General features: G+C 35.5%; 1 long non-coding RNA gene across 1 annotated transcript in view; it reads left to right on the top strand.

Moving 5' to 3' along the window:
• LOC139699060 (uncharacterized) overlaps positions 1-21,911 on the top strand; it is a 367,166-nt gene that overhangs the window by 222,701 nt on the left and 122,554 nt on the right. Inside the window, exon 3 of the long non-coding RNA XR_011703049.1 lies at positions 10,547-10,629. This is a non-coding gene — a long non-coding RNA (uncharacterized lncRNA). The remainder of the gene's footprint in view (positions 1-10,546; positions 10,630-21,911) is intronic.

The raw sequence follows: 21,911 nt of genomic DNA on the forward strand, positions 1-21,911 counted from the left end.
GGCAGGCACATATTTCATGAATAAAGTATTAATTATTCACATTAATATGTTTTTAGCCTCTTCACTGAAATAAAAATCACATTTGGAAATAACTCGATCAAATACCTACGCATTGCTTGAAATTCACGTCATTGATTTAGTCAGCTTTGAAAACGTTGATGGCGCTAATTATATTTGCGATGTACACCAAAATTTAATGAGACCTGCTATATGGATGTAGCAATTATTGATTTGCTGAGAGACAGAGAGAGTCCGGTTTGACTGAATTTCAAGTGCGGTGGTGGGGTGGGACGTGTGAGCGAGCAAGGAGAGAGGAGAGGGGGATTGCGAACGCGAAAGCTCTCACGAAAGGGAACTTTCCTTGAATATTCGAGGGCCGACTTTTCATTTCGGCAGTTATGGACCGAGAATTGGGATGGGCGGGGACGAATTTTTGTCTCTCACATTTTCTGGGGAAGGTTGCCTAACTCACAGCTCACTTAACCCCTCTCCCCTCGCTCTCACCCCCTCCTTCCACATCCTTCCGACCCTTACCTCCTCCCCAACACCATCCAAACCTTTCCCTTTCTACTTCCATCAGTCAGGCGGTGTGTGTGTCCGCACTAGAGGGGGAGAGGGGTAGGGAGACCAGCGAGAACGGGGAGAGGCTACCAGTCTGGGAATCCAAGTGGCGCCTTCTCCTGCTTCCTGAATTATTCAGCCGTCTCCTCCTCCTCCAGCTTCCTTTGTTGACATCCCGCTGCTCCCTGGCCCCCTCCGGTTCTCTCTTTGCGTCCTCCGCGCCTCTGTCCGCCGGGTCTCCCGCCTCCCTCACCGCCTCATTCCTTCGCTCTCTCTCTCTCTCGGTCCGCCCCTTTCAATCCTTCCGTCTCTCCCAGATCCCAAAGGGGCACCCACTCTCCTCCGCCTTGGGATTTCACTGCGTTTCCATGATAAGGTCCTTTCTATGATTTCCCCCTGTTTACCTTACCCCAGCCACTTACTCTCGTATTTGCGAATTGTTTTGTTTCCAATTCACTCGATGGATGAGCGTTTTTTGTTTTCCCCTTTCCTTGATTTCGACGGTGGCAGATTAATATTCTTCAGTCAACTTTTCTAGCAATCACATGTCTGATGGTGCCTTGTACGACCCTTGTATTACTCTTTTATCTATGTATCTTTTTATTACTCTGTATTACTCTTGTATCTACTCTCCGTCTTTCTTTCAACATGCACGTCACCTGTTTCGTAACTTCCATTCGGAGACTTTCCCTTTTTCTTTTTACCTTTCATCGTATGATTCTCAAAGAGAATTTACGACATCGCATGCTAGGTGGATTGTTTTATATTTTGAATTTTATTATGCCGGTCTTACTGTAGTGAATGAGGTATGGGTAACTTCCTGCCCTTGTTAATTTGTAAAGTTGTGCGTAAAGATAATAGTAATTCCTTTGTAATAGCTCAAATATCTCATCACCCTTGGCCAATAGCACATTTTTGTAGCAAATTATTGTATGCCCTGTGTGACTAGAGATTATATCTCTGCTCTTAAATGTTATGCCTTGAAATCGTTATTATCCCTTTGTCCGGATTCTTCCTTCATGCAACCTAAGCTGGTTCAAATATTAATCTAACAAATCAAAAATCTGAAATTATCCCCTTTATTTTTTCTTGCCTTTCTATAAGTTTTGTAACTTTCCAGGTATTCATTTTACATCTCTTGATTCATCAAATGGTGATATCCTATTAAATTCTTTTATATTTTCTAATATATTTCTTATATATTTATATTCATATTTATTCTCATGTACTTATTTATATGTAGGTCATATGTACAAGATTTATATAATAAGATGGCCAGCAGAGCCCGTTATCCTGGTTACAATTTTTTCTACTTATCGATATTATATTTCAATTATAAAATATGCGTTTATTTCTTTGTCCTGAATTGTTTTCATATTTAATTTCTCGTTCTCTATTTGATGTATATTTTTACTATTCTTCCAAACAGTGGCACGGGCAGATTGTACCATATATTTTGGTTTCTTTGCTAAAAAAACTTTTTTACAGAGCTTTAAATGAGTTATTCCTTCATCTATTCATTTGACCATTTTTGGCAATGCATAAATGCCATTCCTACAGTTATCAATTATTTTTTAAAAGGCTAAAGTAAAGTATTTTTTCGAGCAAAATAATGAATGCACATCCGTGGTTTCCGAGTGATTGTTAAATGTCGTACGTATCCATTTTTCTACTCGTTTCTGTACTCAATTTTCAATTATCTTGAGCTAGAAACAGGGGTTTTCTTAGTAATCGATATTTAATGCATTTCTCTCTCATTTTATTGTCTATTTTGGCTAAGAGACCTAAAAATAAATCCCGACAATGCGATTATAAATATCCACTGAGGTGAAAACATGGGATATTGACAGTTTCTGAGTCCCTTAGATTCCGATTTATGTCTACCGTTGTCCATATGATTCATTTTCTATCTCCATACATTTAGCTGAGAGATTATTGGATTAATATTTTCAAAATATTTGCAATTATTAATTTTTAATAATTTTATTCTTCACTTTTTACGCTACAATTTCAGAGCGTAAAAATCATTCTCCTTGACCCTCTACACTCTGAATATGTTGCTTTGAAATGCATATCAGTGGATGACTTCGTTAAAAGTTACTGTTGCGGGATCGGCCGCAGTGTCTTTGGAATATTTCTACGCTATTCATAGTGAATGAACTGGGACAGAATCTTTAATGACAATGCAAGCAGCTAATGGTAGCTGAAAGAGGAAAAAGGCAAGAATCGCACAAAGGAAGCCAGCGAGGTAAAGGGAATTCTACAGAATTTATAATGCGAGGTCGAGCTGTGATGAAAAGTTGATTCTTAATTAGCCATTCTCCGGTATTTTTATTTATTTTTGTTCATCTTCTTCCACCTTAACCACTAGGAGCTCCTCACTTGATAAGTGCCAGAATAAAATAAACAAGGTGTCCCCAATGGCATTACCTCCTGTTGAATGAAATATTATTGTTGATCTTGCTCCCTCGCTTGAATATTCTCCTTCGTATTCCTTTTCTCTCTTTTTTTCGATTCTTTTTCCTTTTTCAGACTCTTTGGCAATACTTTCACTTTGTGTTCTTTCTTTACGTCCCCAGAATGTCTTCGTCTCTTCTGCTGAGAGGTTTCACTTCTCTATCTTACTCTGTCTCTCTTTCAAACACAAATTTCGTTACCACAACCTCTCCAATGTTCGAAAGACCTCTTCCTTGCTTTTACAACTCTTTCTCTTCACACTTTTTCCTTTAGGACTCTCTTGAAATTTAACTACGTCCATGGTACCATTTTCTACAACTAAATCATTCTGTTCGTATTGCCTCATGAATGTGGGGAAGGAAGTTTTAAAGCAACGGACTTGGCTTCTGAAGTTACGCTAGTGTGCAAAATTTTGTGGATTCAAAGTTGCGTTTTGTGTGCTTCATGTACTGATAATGCTCTTCACAGAGACTGATTTGATGATTTTTTGTGACCCTCAATGCCATTGATGACCAGGCGGACGATTCCGTAAACTTCGCTGTATCGACTAAGGCCTGAATACTACGGCGATCTTCTATATGCATTTAGCGATATGCTCAATGAGCGACTTCTGGTGAAAATGATGCAGCTCATTAGTTCAGTAAAAATTGCCCGCTAACTGCTAAGGATTTCATATGTTTTACCTTTTTATAAAAAAAGTATAATTAAGCGTAATTAAGTAATAATCTGATGGGATCTGAATAATATATTAATTAATCACAAAACTGATTGTGCCTATAACAATGTTGCACGAGTATAAAAAGGTAGTGTAATTGTCATCCACGGCAAAATATCACTAATAGAGGGAATTATACGGACGTTAAGTGCAGAATCGTATGCTTATAGAACCATGTGCGCTTTCGGTAGAAGAGGGGGTTCTAAATGAACATCAAAAATAAATAAAATAAAGAAGTACTTCAAAAAAGTTGAGTGGAATTCACTTAAATGTCTATGAATCATGTGCATGAATAATCGATAAAAAAATGTTAGGTCCTGAAAAGAAGCTTCAGAAATCAGTTGCTTGAGATCAATTTTTTAGTTATCAAGTTATCAAGTATCAAGTTATCCAGAAGAGTCTAAAATAGAAAAGGGTAACATTATGTGAAATACAGCATGGAAGGGAATAGCAAGAAAACTTGGCCAGGAGTTGAGGAAGAATGAGTTTAGTAAAAGAGATGGAATGTTGGAAGGCATTTTTCAAAATTTTAGAACATTGATGATGATAACCTTACCCTTAAAATAAACGTTTTCAATAGGTTTCGTCTGTTATATGTTGTGTCTTACTTCTCTCTAAGTATATCTTTTAATGCATTCCGCTACTTCAATCCAACTATGCATAGCAGTTCAACTATGCATAGCTTGCATAATTTACTTTGTAACTTGAAAAATAGCCCTGGAAACTTATGGGCGATAAAAATCAAATTAAATATTTCTTATGATCGAACATACTTTTAAACGTCGATACATATCTTAAATATGCTCTTAAATAACAGTATATGTAATGAAAGAAGGCATTAGTAAAAACACCTAAATCAAATTTGCCGAGTTTTAATCTGCTGTTATTTTTAAGAAAGTTTCCTATAATTTCCTAACCTCTCTCAATGATTTGAAAATGAGAACCTAGCATTATATCAATGAATCGGAAATAATGAAATAGAATGTTATGGAAATTTTAATGTATTGTGATTTAGATTTTATTAATTCCATGTGGCTTGATAATACTTTTTCATTATTGAGAATTTCATTATTGTAGTCATAATGTGAAATTGTATCGTGATATCTCAATCTGTTCGAATCTTTAAAACACAATGCGGATTAAAGTATTCAACTGATTATAAGTTAAATATAAGTGAAGTCCATATTTGCTAATTTTAATGCTACATTACTGCGTACAGGATGGCTTTAAGTAGCTTGTATTGATAATATTAAATGCCATTTTGTTAATTTACTAGAATAAATGAAGTGGTTTTGAGATAAAAGTTATTATTATTTATTGAAAATTTTATGAAATTCTTCAAAATGACTTGAGATAATATCCACAGGTTGGTGATCTCCATTATTTATAATAGTTAATTAGGTGATTTCACATCATTGCCTAGAAAAATGCAGCATACGTGTATTATAAAACGACTGTGGAAATAATTCTTTTCATGAGTGGCATAGCATGTCTATCCCATCCATAAAAAATCACCCTTCATGTAGGTTGATTATAAAGCTTTCTCATTTCAAGTATTTGAAATAATTTGGGATGTGTTTCATTACTTTTCATCGTCATAAAATTCAGTATTGTTGGTTCTTCCATAGTTATGCCTGTGAAGTTTAATGCATTGACGTACGCATCCACGATCCTACAGAAATATTTACCAAACCATATTGAGGTGATTCCATTTCAATCCTTGGATTGTCAATTTTTTGTGTCTCGAAAATATAGGTGATGATTCAACCGAGATGCTAAAGCGTTTTTGATGCCGTTTACGGGAAACGGCAATGCCATTCTGAGAGCAAGCCTTTTTCTTCTTTCACCAGTTCCACCATCGTCTGATTTTCTGCCTCTCTCAGCAAGTTCTTTCCCATTGTTGGCGATGCAGCTAATTCATTACTGGTTTTCCCGCGGTGGTGAGGAGAAATGAGGTTTGAAAGAGAATAATCTTCCCACCCCCTCCCCTCCTTCATTCCATTCCTATCCACGAGGGAATCCTTCGCTTGTTCGTCTCTGTTTTGTTTTCGCATTCCATTTATTCCGCATCTTACCGCCCAAACTCCCCCACCCACTCACCAAGCCTCCACGAAAAACCCAAAAAGGCGAACTTTTTCCTCTTTGCACGGCTCCCCAGCCTCTCTTTCTCTCTCGGTCTCACTCCTGTCCCCGGCGGCCTCGTCCCCAGCCACCCAATGCGATTTCTGTCTAACCCCCTACTCTTGGTGAAAGTGAGTGAAATTAAGGCCGTCACCACTACAATCGATTCCTTCTCTTCTATTTTCTGTTTCCCGTCAAAAAAATAAACAACGTTAAGTTTATTTTTTCGAATGCTTAAGCTTTATTTATACGTGAGAGATGGGGATCTCACAGTCTAAAAAAATAATGTTGAAGTTCAAGAAAACACCATTGAAATAAAATCTCTTTTTAATTCAGTTTTTACTTATGACATTTTTCGGTATGTCGAATAAACTTTCGTAAGATATTATTTTAGGATTTCACCAGCCGAGAAGAAGATATTTAAAAAGATATTTTTAGTTTTTCTTCCGTTACTTTTCTGGGACGATAGAATTCTAATCAGTATGGTAGACGACCAACGGATGATGTGATTCCTATTAGAAACATGAGGATGAGAATGAAGTTAGAGCATCAAATATTTATTTTTGGTTCACTGCTATCGCCGGTATGAATATGTTTTTAGATTATAACTCATGACTGTTATCGTACGTATCCCATTAGTAATGATTTTATGCGGCGCAAATTTTATAAAATAATTTTAAAATGCTTTTTATTATCCATCAGCACTTTATCTAAAATTAATATTCAGTGACATTTCTTTCTACGTAAGACAAGCAAATTATCATTATTTTTTCTGTGTTAAGCATTAACCCATGCATTAAATCAATTCTTACTTTCCTCAATGTTATGTTATGTTACGGAGACTGTCAAATGATGTTCTTCTTTTATGGTGTTCATTTTAAGACAGAATGAATAAATCTAATTTTGAAAATATGATTAAGTGTGTTACACATGTAAATGACCACAATTCTACCATATACGCACAAATATGCGTTTTCTTTGTTAGAGAAACAGGAATTCATTCGTTAATTTTTATAAAGCATGACTTTGTGTTTGGTTCCTTTATCGTAGGAAAACCAGAGTGTCGTTAATTTCTTTTTGCTTTGATTCCCAATCCCCACTGTCGTATCCTAATTTCCTGCTGTGGAAGCGCGTTTGTGAGCATAAAATCCCGCATTACGACCTCCATTCTTCGTCATCAGATAGTGGAAATTTCTCGCGACTACCACGGGAAATAATTGAAGAAACAGTAGTGCTCCAGTTGCCGATAAAACGCGTCGAAAATAAAAATCAGGAGATGATTATCTCCGTCGAGTCAATGGAAAAAAAATCGTCTGGATTAATATGAAAGCATTCCGTTCGATTTTTCGAGCGGACAAAAAAAATAAAAGGAAAGAAATCCCACGCGCGTTCGTTGGAATTTCCCCGAGGTGTTTTCGCCATCGAATTTTTCTGGTCCCGGTTAATAACACACGATTCGACTCATCCCCCGCCACACCTCGGCGTGCCCCCGCAGTCGACCTTCTTCATCACTGGTGGCGGCACCGCTTCGTTGGATTCAGTATTCGGGCCAGGCTTTGAAAATACAATATTTCGGAAGCGAATAGGATATTAAGAGCATGGATGATATCCGTTTCGTTTCAAAGTTAACTGAGGATATTATCGAAATTATTATAGCATTAAATTTTTGAGGAGAATCCTCAGCAATAAAATTCTCGAATATTTAATGATTTTTTTACGTTTGCAGTGCTTAACGTCGTTATTTTTTTCCATTTGGCCATATGCTGCATCGTTCTCCGACACTCATTTACCATGACCAGTTATATTAAGAATTACGTTTCAAGCGAAGCTCAGCTGGAAGTGTTAGCAGATATCTTTTGTGGTTTTTACAGCAAACAAGGGATGTTTTTCTTCGAGTTATATTCTTTTAAATAATATTTAGATAATGGATTTTTCATTGGTCTGTATCTTCAAATAGTAGTTCAAAAGTCCGTTTTACCTATGATCTACTTTAGAAATTCCTTTAACAATATTCCGCTACAATTCTTCCAATTTATTTTGCCTAAAAAACCCCCTTAAGAGGCTACACTACCACATTTTGAGTACTATCCACTTATCCGTTCTCTGTCTCTATGTTTTCCATTATGCAGGTTGTTCTCCCGTCATTCGTAGCTCTTCCGTGCTTCATATTCTATTCATCCATTAAACTGACATGAGTTACTTCTTTAGAAAGGAAACGGAGGTATTATTTGAATTTTTTTCTTTATGTTGAATCTGTTTCTCAGATATCATCCTTAAATTCGTGATTGATGCCACCAAGTAAAGGTTAGGGTATTAAGGCCGGGCAAGGCAGAGCTATGTTTCTAAAATAACCCCAGTTTTTTTCTGAACAATCATTTTTCGGAAAGAATTGCTGTGGAATGAAACAAAAAATAAATTTACCGCTCCATAAATTTATTTTTGAATGTAACACGGGCTGTAAATTATCACATACTTGATCCGACCCTCTCCGGGGGACTTTTCATTCGACAATTTTTATCTGACGCAGTCAAATGTGCGAAGTACTCAGGATTCTAAATCAATTAGAGAAAAAAAGATCAAAATCCAAATTTTCCCGGAAATTAAAGACGATCTTTCATGAGATTTGATTGAAATTTAGTTTTTCACCTCGAACCTAGCTCTATGATACTTTTATCGAATAATGTGCTGACGTTTTTTCTTTAGTATGGTGGTACTTGGTCAATAGTATGAGAGTCGGAGGCATAAGTTTTGGCTGAGCGCAAATGATTGAATTACCACTTTTATTGTATTGCCTGATACAAGCCTGGTAATATTTTTCGCCATTTCCATCTGTTGAAGGATAGTCATGTTTGCCTGCATCAATTAAAGGAGAAAATCTGCATTTGCGGAAGATACTTTGACATACGACGCATCTAGAGGCATACTTAGTAACAATTTCGGGAATAAAACCAAAATTTGGCTACAGATAAGTAACACGCCAGAGGCGCCTCAGGATTTACTTAAATTATAATTCTAAATACTTGACTTTCCATGATAAAAACCAATTAATTTAAAAATTCTAGAAATCAAGTGATATTTATTGCATCGATTATTTATGAGCTAAATTGGCTAAGACGGTGTTTTTTGAAACCTCTGAAGTTGAAAAGATGCGGAATTAATCTTTACTGGCCCGAGGCCACAGTATGAATTGGAATAAATACTTGTTTCAAGAAATTGACAATTATATCGATTTGAAAACGATGAATTGCACACTTTTATATTTACTGAGCAAATTATTTTGCAAATTTTACGAGTCTATGAGCCGCATGAAAAAACAAAATTATATGAGTGCCTGCGGTTTGAATAAAAATACTTTAAAAAATACATCATTGACTTTAATTATCTTCCACTCTATATTTCTTCCATTTTAATACATTTAAAGTTGTTTTTGTCCAAAGAAAGATTTTATTAGTATAAATAAAGTTATAAATATATTTGAAAACTTAAATTTGACTAAGAGAGATGAGCAAATCATTACACTCATGGTGTTAATCCAAGAAAAAAATATGAATTTTCATTAATAGATACAATTAGAATTCACCGCTTTGAAAAAACAATTTTGTGGCAGCCCACAATTTTTTTAGCCAATTTGTCACGAAAATTCCATTGAAGCACTTCCTAACGCCGCTTTTATATTTTCAAAAGATTATTTTAGGGTATCAATTAAAAATAATGATATAAAATATGGCCTTTCGTAGACATTATTGTCTGATTTTTATATTATGCTAACTCATATACTGTTTTCATTAAAATAGCAATGGGAGAAAAAAAACGATTAAATATTTATTGAACAGCGCAAGTGACCCGTGATTTTACGTACATCTACACTATACCCCACAAGCCGCTGCAAGGGCGTGTGGCGGGGGCTGTTAGGTCACCACCCGTAAAAGAGAACAAAACTACACGCAAAATCAACGTATTCATGCAAACCTGCACCCACATACCATATAAATTCATGCAAAAATCCTTTCAACCTGCGCGTCTGAAAATACATCTACTATTAAGTAACAAACAATTGCACCTCAGAATTTCATAAAGAATTATCCAATAACGTGCAATATGCATTTATTCAAAAACGTGAGTACTCGTACTGTGAAGACTTTTTATTTAAATATAAGAAATAGATTTAATCTCGGATTCTAGCTTCTTGATGTTTAATAAGGTAGTTTTGACTCTAGGGTTCACGCTAGAGGTCGCGTGATTCACGTAAGAGAAGAAACCCCTTTTCTGAAAGCCATATTTAGTATACTTGAAGTAAGAAAAAAATATTGTAATTATCTTTCTCCAAAGGTAAGGGTTGACTGTGTCCCACAATTTAGCGCTTTTTGTAGACTGCATATGTATGCAGATGTATTTCATGCTTTTTGAAATTTTATCATCCATGAGTATGCACAAAAAAGAATGCCCTTTTGAATTAAGGCTCTTGTGACGTAGTCCAAATGCCGTTCTTCTGCCCATGGCTATTCTGTAAAAGCCAGGATTTTAATCTATTCCTATTTCTAAATATATCGTATATTAGCATATCTTGAGATACAATTTGATCTGATGTGAAATGATACTTGACTGCCATAGAAAGTAAATTGTGCGAATAATTGTACTAGATAATTTCGTAGTGTTAGACTGAAATCATTCCCCAGTGCTTATTTTTTTCAGATTTCCAGTTTAATCAACTGCAAATGGAAGTGTAATGCTAAGGATTATGTGGGTTTGCTGTTTGGTCTGCGGAATAAACATATGTAAGTAAACTCAAAATTTTAATTATTATAATTGACATATACTGAATCTTTATTCCAGATTAATCATCAGCTTCTTTCTACTCAAAAATCGCGACTGTACATGTTTATGGTATATACGTGACAGTAGAAAAGAGCGTAACAGAAAAGGGGCAATCATGCTTATTATTGGACCATACTTCAGTGACGAAATCACCTCCTTAAGTTTAAGGATTAATCTGAAGGGATGGTTAGTGTTGAAAGAAAATTTCGAAGCTATTTGATATTATATCACATGAATATTTAGTCGGAAGTTTTCATTAAAAACAATTAATTAAATTGCTACTTGTACAGTAGTGAATTGGAATAGGTAAGCAAAGGATTTTGTTGAGCTAATTTTAGGGAAAAAAAACCTCACAAAAATATTATCGGGCAGTGAAAGTACCGCAGTATTTTTCCTTAAAAATTTGGCTACATATGGGAGAAACAGACATTTCTTGGATACTTCCTACTATAGAACAATCCCCAACATCTTTAACCTAAACCTACTACCTAAAACTTTCACGAAGAAATAATTGCTTTTTTTTAGGTATAAACGCTTTGAATTTTTCTTAATAACAGAAGTGTCTATTATCTACCCCATTGTCCCAACTACGCACTTTTAATTCTGAAATGCACGAACCCAGTAACACATCGTAGTCTCATTGCCTCCTACAGCGATTTCCCTAACGAAAGAATTCCCGCTTTTGTTACCGTTGACACATATCAAATAGCTCTATGTATAAGACACAATTTTCTCAATTCCATCCCTCAATAGATCACTACGATTACAATTTATTTGTTATCTATTTCCTATTCATTCCATTATACTGGAGGTATCTCACTCTACCACTTTTTCTTAATGCGTCTCAACGCTACCTCACATGTCCCCAGCATCGACTTTACTATTGATTTCACGGGTGCCAAGCCACAGATGGGACCCATATCAAGCATTTGGAAATTGGAAGTTTTTTGGCTGATGAAACTGTCACCTACACCCTATCTCCTCGAGGCTTTTCACTTTTGGTTACTTAGTTACATAAAGGAGTGGGAAGGGTAAATCATGTATTTTTAGGTCATAAATTATTGTTTAGGTTTTTAGATGATTCAGTCATTATTAATTCAACGCTAATGCCATTTTAATGCAAAGAGGAAGTACTTATGTATGACTAATTGCAGTTACTCCATTTCCTTTATTATAAATGTATTATATATATGTATATATATATATATATATATATATATATATATATATATTATTCCTTGAAAGAAAGACAAAATCAATAAATATTTTTTGTGCTCATTTAGTCATCTGTTAGCATGATTAGTTCAGAAAGACTTTAAGTAGGGAGGGGGGTAAGGGTGGTGTGTAGAAATATACTATACACATTGATAGCATGGTTATTTTAGGTTACTGAAGAATTGAGGGTTAGGAAATACTATTTCAAACAGTGCAGTCTTGCTAAGGTAACGGATTTTGATGAGGAATAAGATTATAATTAACTATAACATATATTTTATGCATACAAATACATATGTTTTAATGAAAGAAAGAAATAGAAAGTGAAAGAAATGCAAAATTGAGATAAACTCTTAAAAGATATAAATGATAATTTCTTTTTTAATGCATGAAAATTCTGATTTATTTGTCCCAAGGTATTTACTGAGGTTCTCTAAATTGCTCGCGTTTTCCTATTCAGAAATAAGGGCAAGGATGAAGACAAAAGAATGAGGGATTCTACCTGAATAGCCACCTTCTGAATGACGACCATCTCTTTAAAATCATTAATGTTTGCTTTCTTTACTTATTAATGAGTACAGCAGTGCGTTTGATCCACTAAAGAAAATATCTTTCCCAATGTTGCATTCGAGGTTAAATTAATGAATTAGCCATATGATGAGTTCAACGCTTTTAGTTTTGTTTTCACTTTTTGATTTATTCTATTAAAATTAAAATAGAAACATTCACGTGCATTTTGGTCATATTTTACCTATATTTTGTAGTTATGCAGCAAGTGATTTAATTTAAATATGTTAATGAGCAAAATCAGTGCTAACTATTAGTTATTTTTTCAATGGAAAGAAAGAATTAATGACAGGAGCGTTGAGTAAGTTGGTCAATAAAAGATTGATGAGCACCTCTCCATACAGCTTGGTTTGTACTGCTCGTAAACTTCGTTGTTAAAGCAAAGTGATTGGTGTATATTGAAAAATTCTATTCATGGATGTGAAAAAAGATGGAAAAGTTATAATCTGTCGAAAAAAATTAAAGTAATTAATATGTTGCGGAAGAAAAGGTTGTTGGTAGAAATTCAAAGAGCAGGAAAGATGGACGTTGAGCATTTTGATTGGCAAGCCATGTAGAGGCAGGGAAAGGATAAGCAATTTTGACTGAAAACTGTATCGGGAATATCTAAACAGCTGTTTGGATTGTGGAGTGCCAAGCTATTACAGTCTGGCGAGGTTAAGAAATGTAGGAGTAAAGAGTTTGTGGTAATCTAAAACCTGAATGTGAGGGAGATGGATATTAAAACTTATATATAGTTATGCTCACTCTATGAAATACCACCTGGGCGTGGTTGAAAGGCTTCTGTGTTTTATTGGCTTTTAGGAAACCATTATAATTTTATCTGGAAGGGCTACATGCCAGATAGGTCGAAGATTATGAGCCTGACAAAATGTAGTCCTTGCAGTGTCTCTTCCTCAGGGCGGAGATACGAATAAATTTATCATTGTTCACTCTGTGCCCATCCTAAACTTATCTTAAACGGTAGATTATCAATTAAAAACATATTTAATCTTATGATATTAATACTCTAACATATGCATAACTATCTGTTTTAACCAAATGGAATTCTCGACTAGTTTATTAAGTATATCTGATCATAACTATATATTTTAATGTAAGTAATTGCAAATTCATGCTGGGTTTTCTCTCATGATTGCAACGCTTACGTTAAATGTGATCCACCAAGTAGTGTTTTTTTAACTCAAGCAGTAATTCTTCGATATTCTTTTCACTCTTGTCACAATTATGACTGCATCCTACTACCTTCATAGCCAGCGATGGGACTGCAATGCTAATTGCTCGTGTCTGAATTCTTGCATCGACATGAGGAGGCATTTTAAAGAATCACCATCCTAATGGAGGTTCGGTATAGGACCCCACGTACGCCCTAAATCCCCCTCCAATATCATATTTTGCATCCAATTTCCGTAGTCAACCACCTCACTCACCCGTTCCCCTAAGCCTCTCCAAGAGTATCTGGAGCGATGAGTGCTCTCTAGCGGTGAGACTGGCGAACTAGGCCCCGGTCCCTGTGACCGCACAACTCCCTCCCCCCTCCCCGCTGTGCCCTCATCTCCGCACGTCTTCCTTCCCTCCTCCTGGCTCTCCCGGCATTCTTTACCCGCACGAATTCCGGGGCGTACTAAAACCTCCACCAGACCCAGTAGGGAGTGAACCCATGATTCCTAGAGGTATTTGGGTCTCTCGAAATGGAAAATGTTTCGAGGTGCGACTCGAAATTTCGTCTTTTTTCTCTACCTCTCATAATCCCGTTGGGGTTTTTTCCTGCGCTTTACTCCTTTTGGCAGGGTGGATTATGGGGGGAGGGAGCTGGGGGTGAGTGTGTGGAATAGGGGTCAAATATAGTTTTGGAGGGGTGACCTAATAGAAACACGCGTGAGTGAGGGGAAGGAACTCCCCTTCCATCACACGTGTCGTTTCCCCAAGGCTTATAAAACCCACGTTTGAGTTGAGCGAGCGAGATACCATGCCCACGGGTGCGTAATGTTTTTGGCCGAGTGCGGATTCGATCCCGGCCGCTTTCTTCCCTCCGCAACTGGCCTCCCTCCCTCCCTCACTCTTCCTTCCGCGGCGACGCGACGGAGGAATGTCGATATTCCTCCCTCCGCATCTCTCAGGGCTTTAAAGTACGCCGCCTTTCACGTCTTTGAGAGTGTCCGTTTTCTCATTAAGTTTGATTTGGAGCATGACGCGTCCGTATTCCCTCCGGAAAGATGGATGGATCACCGCGCAGTCCCGTGCATCGTGATCCGTTACTCGCTGTGTGACACAAGATGATTGTTTCATTCACTAATTGCCTTCTCTGGGTGTAAAGCGTTGAAAATATTTTTGCTGATTTTCAAGTGGAAATTCAATTCATGCTTTAAAGGATCTAGAACCAATCCTTCGATATGACAAAATTTAGATATAAATTATATTATTAGATATAAAATTATATTGTATACCCTAAAAGGTATTTTTTTCAGCCACTCACAAGTTCTTATTTCATTTACCATAATTTGCTGATAAAAACAATGCTTAGTGCCCATTTCTATTAACAAGCACGGTGCAAACCTGGAAAATTGGTTAAACATTGAGCTGAAAAATGCTAATCAGCCAATAATTATTTATTGTAAGATAATTTGCTGAAATGTAAAAATTTAAGCTCAACATTTATATTGTGCCATACTATCTATCGTGCTGACTGTGAATGCGACGTCCCTGAGTCATTGTTTGGGTAACATATTCGAAAGGGTAATATTTTTACTGCAGAGAATGACGGTAAGTCATTGTACCGTGGATGAAACAATAAAATGGTGTGGGCCATTACAAAGTTTGGTTTTCATTAAGTCAATTCAGGGTGCCATTATGTGACGCCTAAAGGCAGTACTCCGATTTTATTCATGCATAAATCTGGATACATGCTAATAGAAACAAGCCTAAAAACGTAGTTTGAAAATAAATTTAACCATGATTTTTCATTCACTAATATAGTACAAACTTTGAAATCTAAATTTGTGTAATTAATGTAAAATAATTGGATTTCATTCCCATCATTCAATTATTCTTGCTTACTCACAACGTAAAAAAGTTCTCAGTCGTTTGAAGGACTCGTTTTTGTGGTGGTTAGAATTTGAAAAAATTAAAGTTTTATCAGAAAAAAATACCTTTTAAAAATTTAATGAAAATATTACCTTTATTTTTATTTATTTTTTTTACCTTTATTAAAATTTTATTCCACTGTTCGCCTTGCGGTAAACTTTTAGTAAAAATATTTAATTCTGTGTTTTAACTTTCTGGACCGTGAGGAGAAACTATGTCCTCGGGCCGTGCCTTAATTCACATGCTTGGCTATCATTTTCGAATCTGATTACGTTAGATATAACTACCAAAATTGAAACTATACCTGTGCAGGAATCTACCTACGGAAGAATGGAAATATTTATTCACGAAATGGTAAGATCAAGTTGGAATTATGTTTCAAAGGGAAATGGAAAAAGCTTGAATTATGCGGGGAAGGTAAAAAGTAGGTTAAACCCGTGATTTGAGTGCAGTTCACCACTTTTCGTTCGTGTGCCACATCAGGATTTCCATCTGAATGGATTTGATGGCAAAAAACTACGAGCACATATCGTTTTATGCTAACGCAAGCCACAGTGAAGTGTTGCTCAGGATCAATTTACTCAATTTTGAAATTGGATTAATTTAATTTAGCGTGTATTTTCTTCATCCCAGATGATTTTACTCGCCTAAGCCACCTAGATAATAGTGAATATACATGGAGTTTCTTCTTCGACGCCAAGAAATTTTCTCTTTCCTGTATTTTTTAATAACCATTTAAATTTTATATTTATTATAATATGCATTTTTCCTTGAAATTTCCCATAACAAAGCCTTCATAAATAAGGAAGTATTCCCAAAGGTAAAGTTAAAATTTTACCTGTTTAAGTACTCGTTAAGCTGAATGAAGAAAATTTCACTCTCAGCATCTTTACAGGCTAGCGCATTATTTTCGCCTTCGGTTGTTCTAAAATCTTATCAACGGGTGTATATTTACGTTGTATTAAGGCAAATGGTGAAGTTCATGCATGTGTAGCGTAATGGATTAGACTTACTCATGCTTTCAGAATTTAAGTGACATTACCTCAATTATTTTCACTCTAAATTACTAATGAAGTTATATGAAGAACCTACATGGCTCAAATGTAATTTTATTATGCTGCATATTTTTTGCATGCATGCATCTTTTCGAGTTAAAAATTAATTTATTTATTTAACAGAATTTTGAATTGCGAGGCTTTTAAAATATAAATTATAATTTAGTGGAAAAATATCGGAATTAATTTATCTAATATGAATTTTAAATTAATATTTATGTTAAAGTTCATCTATGCCTTTATGCAATGTAAGAATTCGCGATTTTCGAGCGCAATGATGATTTCGATTGATATTTATAAAATATTTTCTTCCAAAAACGAGAGTATTTCTAAATAAACATACGATAGCAACTTTATCAGATAATTTCGGTGACTCTAGGTTAGCAGCTAAATAAATTCCTTATCCATTTTCGCATGTTTCCTGGGTGGGGATAAATGAAATACCCGACATTTTGTAATTCAAAAACTCGAAATGGACAAAAATCAACGCGGTGACGCCCTCGGGATTTCAGTTTTAATTTGTTTTTTGGATGACGCATGACGCATGATGATATGATTTCTCCAGAGTTTCGCATCTCAGTGAACCAACTAATCTGATCATATGTAACGGCAATATAACAAAGAGAGAATGATATATTTTTGTAATTTTAAAGTCTGCTGTTATAAATGAAAGAGGAATACCTACCTTTATATTTTTTCAGCTGAACAAAAAAAAGGGTCAAAAGCCAGGAAATAATATTATGAGATTCTATGACGTGGGAGCATTTCTCTGAAATATTTTTGGAAAAGGGTTGATGAATCATAACGATTGGGTAGCCGAGAAGATCGTAAGTTCATTCTTCTTTTCAGGATTGTTAGAATCGAGGAAAAATTTATATAAGTAGATAGGTAAGAATGTTAGACATGAATGGAATACGAATGCAAAAAATTTATCTCAATATCGATCTTTCAAGTTACGTTTTGCTGAAATTTGGCCTCTGAACTGCTTATGAAAGGAACGTAGAGCTGAAAATAAAGGATTTTCTAAGCAAAACACATATAGGGATTTATTCGAAAGAGAAACCAATGCTATAGTCAAAATGATGAAAGGATACCGAATACATTAGCTAATCAAAAACTGGTGCATCTTGAGGGGTGAAATCTCTTAGAGTCTATCATTAGTTTGCGGATGATCAAGCGTTAGTTCGTTAGTCAAACAAAGGGTAAAAATTATTACTTTTTTAGTTCGTTTCAAGTATCCAGGAATTATTTTGGAAGAGGCTGAGTAGAGTGTTGAGTATTTAAAAAAGTAGAATTACGTTAGGTAAGGAAGCGTTTTAAAATGGCGGGAGTTGATAGCAGGCACCTGAAATTAAGATATATCTTAAGACCAATGAAACCTAAATATGAAGCCTGGCCTTTTTATGAATTTGAAACTTGTTTAGTGGAGAAAGCAGATATGATTAGAGACTTTCAAGAAGTGGGTTTGAGTATGAGTTGGGAAAATTAAATGGAGGAAAAGGGAAGCAAACAGTGGAGATCTAGGCATGGTATGGGGAGAGAAACGGCTAATTGATGGTATTCAAAGAAGGCAAGAAAACGAGGTCCAGGAGATGCAGAGAGGCATCGGGACGATGAACACTATAAATGATAGAATGCCTGCAAACGAGGTAGAGGAAAGAAAACGATCGGAATTTAGGATTAAATTACGGGAGGTAGAAAGTATTCAGAGCTGAAAAGTGGGTCCTTATGATACAATGGGGTTTCGTCATTATTTGGGGTATAAGAATACTGTAGTGTGTAGTTCCTGGATCCATGAAAACCTGTCCATAGACTACCACTAACAGTGAGAGAAAGGTTTTGCGTATGAAGATTCATGATAACTGTTTTATATCAAAGAGGATTTTTGAAGCTATTTTTCGTAGCGGGTACGGAGGAACATTTTTTTCAATACTAAATTATTACTGTATTTCTTTCGTCTAAAAAGATTAATTTATCGCTCATCCTCTCCTGCTTTAATTTTTTAACGCGAAATAACTTTCTATTAAGCACACTGACAAAATAGCAGCCAAGTTTAATTTTTAATTATGTTTATAATTAATTTCTAGTTCCATTTTACTACCTTTGGAGTGATAGGGAAAAATAAATCAGAGATTTCCTGGTAAACATTTTGTTTTTTGAATTTTTTGCAACGAACTATGAAGGATTAGAATAACTGACACCGACAACAATAAGGAAACATTTTAAAATTCTGAATGGTGTAGTGTTTTGTAATTTTTTTAAACTGTTTTTCTTCATTCCCCTACTATCAGCTAGTCTTGAATGCAATGATAATAGTTTTAAACCTAGATGCCATAGTGCATTTTCTCTTCTGTAAATATTTCATGCATAATTTGATTAGAATGTGTGTCAGTATCTGTTAAATATGATAATATATATATAATGGTGATATATAAAAAGGTAATACATATATATCATTAATATTCATACTTAAAGTGGTATCACCCCCTGCCAAACTCTCTAATTGGGTCACACACGGTAGCTAGTACATCCCATTCACGATGTGCAGCAGCCGGTTACTTTTTAATATAACCTCCAACCATGAATTCTCCCTCCGTAAGTCATGCGGTGCTTTCTCTCTTTTCCTGGGAGTAATCATATGTTTATTTCTTATCTTTTCCTTTACTCACCAATTTTCTCACTCTTCTCCATATCTAATTCCCAGAAAATTCCAATTGGTTCTCATAATCTCTCTCTCGATGCAGGGAATATTGAATATTTTATTCTTTACGCCACCTCTATTAAGTATCTGTTATCAGGCCCTTGTTCGTGCAATTATTTCTTCTAATGCCCTTATTTATATTCAAATTTTTGCATGCTTCACAAATCAGCATATTGGCTAAATTATTGTCTTGTTAAGGACAGCAGGGATCGTGGTTAGTAGGTGAAAGTTACTAATATTTTATGAACTATTAATTTTATCCATTGGAAAATTATTTTCACCATTTATTTACTACAAAATCTGATTTTTCATGCTAATTCTTAAAGTAATTATTCTTATTTTTTTAAATATCTTTGAAATAATTTCCTGTACCTTTATCTGCTCACGGTTAGTGGTAACATATAAAGACGGCTTGGCTTGCAGCGTGACATCCTCATGGCCTTGAAGTACGAGTATTCACGTTTGGGAATTGAAAGATTGTTGGACATGGGCTTATTTATTATGCGTAGTCTTCAGGCGATACTACTTTTTCATACGTCTATATCTAAACATAACCCCGTAATCTGCCGCAAGGGTGTACGGCGGGAGGTGTTAGGTCACCACCCGTAAACTAGAATAAAACCACATTGTTATCTTTACACAAATATTAGTTTGGTTATGAACTCGACGAACCTCAGTCACACGAAAGAGAGTACTTACATGCAATAATGTTTAATAACAGGATACGTACATTCCTACGCGATTGGTGTTATGTCGATTATGGTCTTTAATGAATCGAGGAAAAAACAACATCAATCTATCCGTTTTACAAAAATCTCCCTAATTTTGTGTTGGTGATCTGATCTACCATAGTAAGTGGGGGCCCGTAATATGTCCTTAAAATCCTCAAATAAATAGCCTACCTCAAATGTATGCAGTAAATTTAACGTGTATTTAAGCTAACGGTTAACTTGTGGCTCTCATCCTAATTCTTCCAATAGTGTCGTGACACTGCTACCTTGATCATAACAGCTTTTTCACAAACCTAGCTGGTCTAAGTTGTAGCGATTTATGTATAAAATTAAGCTGACGTCAAGCGGATCCCATAAACTTGCAACATACTCAAGGTAAGGGGCCTAACGTACGTGAAATAACAAAGCTCTTTTCATTACGATTCTCAGGTATTCTTTTAATGAATGCTAAAATTTTATTAGCTATTCCGCAAATTTTACGAATGTGTTTTCTCTAGGAAATATCTACACATCTACACGTCATATACGTTAAATTAAATTCAAAAATATCTCCCTTTCATTTATATTCTTTAGGTTATTCACTGTGATCCTCAGTTACTCAGGGGAAATATCATCTCATTCAGTTGCCTTGTTGCTTTCCTTTCCCGTAGTTATTTTTTATTCCGATATACATTATTTCTGCACCAAAACTATCCTTATTAACCTTCTATCTCTCTGCATATATGGCCTTACGCCTCTGATATCTTTTCTGTAAGGAACTTTCTGGTTTTCATCCTCCTTTTCTGAATATATTTTGGTTTCTTCAATAAATTTCCGATTTTGTATCTTTAATGTTGTTTTTCTTCTTCTTCTTCCTGGCGATTCTTTCACTTTCCTCGACATTGCGTCCACCTATGTCATCTCGAAAGTTTCTCCATAAAAACGAATTGATATTTTGCTACAGTTCATAGCCCTTTATTCAGTTTTGTCCGACCTTAGTTTACTTTTCAGTTCTTCCCTTTACTCTTCTCCCCTGCAGAAAGTTCACCTTTTTGCTTTTCTTCCCCTTGCTACATTTTAATTAATTCTATATATCAATTGGCTTGTAATTGATATCGCAATTACTGTGATTATACAGGTATACTACGTTAATAATAAAAATAATAATGGGACGTATTTAATAGGGCGATTTTGAGACTAAGTACAAGTTGTGTTCAAAAAGTAGTATGACTTTCTTTTTCCGGGATAGGCGGACGGACGGGCGCCGGCTTCTGCGGCTGGGTTCGAGGTAGGGAAGTCTCAGGAAAGGCTGTAATCTCTTTCATTCTACGTTTTCATGGTTTTCGGAATGACTATGATAGTATTTGAGGTAAGATTCAATTATCTGGTAGGGTTTTAATCCTATTATTTTCCTCACCGCATTATTTATTCTAACCCTTCCCTTTAATCCCAAAAGCTTCTTCCATTTTTCTCTTCACGCGTAGCTAAGTTTCAATCTCGAACACCTTTCCTCTATGATCTGTTTATTTGCTAGGTGTAATCTCGAATTGGTTCGATCATGGATCTACACTTAACTCTCTGTGATTAGCCGTTGACATATTCACCAACGTTGCAACTAAGTATGTTTGAATGAACACACACCTTATTTATTCTTGAGTACATTTTACATCTTCTTTACAATTTTCATTCCAAACTTAGGATACCCCATGTTACCCCTCCTTTCATCCTATGCAAACTATTCTGTACTCCTCCATTTTTGTTACCTCCGCCGGTTTGTAATTTTTAATCTATGTTTCTAATATTAACTCATCTATTTATTTATTTTTAAATATTCTGACGCCCTTGTCCGAAATGCATATAATTCTAGAATTCCATATGAACATGACGTTGTTCGTCTTAACTTTGATGAA

The sequence above is a fragment of the Hetaerina americana genome, unplaced genomic scaffold (genome assembly GCF_022747635.1).
Source record: "Hetaerina americana unplaced genomic scaffold, ioHetAmer1.1.p SCAF_9, whole genome shotgun sequence".
Taxonomy (NCBI): domain Eukaryota; kingdom Metazoa; phylum Arthropoda; class Insecta; order Odonata; family Calopterygidae; genus Hetaerina; species Hetaerina americana.